The sequence below is a fragment of the Alligator sinensis genome, unplaced genomic scaffold (genome assembly GCF_000455745.1).
Source record: "Alligator sinensis unplaced genomic scaffold, ASM45574v1 scaffold297_1, whole genome shotgun sequence".
Classification (NCBI taxonomy): Eukaryota; Metazoa; Chordata; order Crocodylia; family Alligatoridae; genus Alligator; species Alligator sinensis.
In genome coordinates, this window is record NW_005841848.1 from 2,091,974 (window position 1) to 2,092,809 (window position 836).

The window sequence follows — 836 nt, forward strand, 5'->3', positions numbered from 1 at the left end:
GTTACTACTGCCCAAGTGCAGCACCCTGCACTTTTCTGTATTGAAACGCATCCTGTTTTTGTTAGCCTACCCTTGCAACCTATCCAGGTCTTTCTGCAGTCTTTCCCTCCCTACTAGCATGCCCACCTCACTCCAAATTTTGGTATCATCAGCAAATTTAAACAGGTTGCTTTTCACCCCGTCGTGCAAATCGCTGATAAAGAAATTGAACAGCACAGGCCCAAGGACCGAGCCCTGGGGGACTCCGCTGCCCACTTCCCCCCAGTTCAAATATGACCCGTCCACCACCACCCTCTGAGTACGACCCTTCAGCCAATTAGCAATCCACCTGACTGTGTAGGCATCGATGCCACAGTTGCCTAGTTTTTTAATGAGGATGGGGTGGTTGACAGTGTCAAAGGCCTTGCTGAAGTCCAGAAAGACTACATCCACGGCGACACCTGCATCCAATGCTTTTGTGACCTGATCGTAAAAGGCAATCAGGTTGGTCTGACATGACCTGCCCCTAATGAAACCGTGCTGGTTGCCCTTGAGCATCATCCCCGATGCCGGCCCATCACAGATGTGCTCCTTGATAATCTTCTCAAAGAGTTTCCCCAGGATTGAAGTAAGACTGACGGGCCTATAGTTGCCCGGGTCCTCCCTCCCTTTCTTAAAGATGGAGACCACATTGGCTATTTTCCAATCATCTGGCACCTGGCTCAAGCACCACGAGCGCTCGTAAAGCCGTGCCAAGGGCCCAGCAATAACCCCTGCTAGCTCCCTCAACACCCTCGGGTGGAGAGCATCTGGATCTGCTGAAGAGCATCTGGACCTGCTGATTTGATGTTCCACTA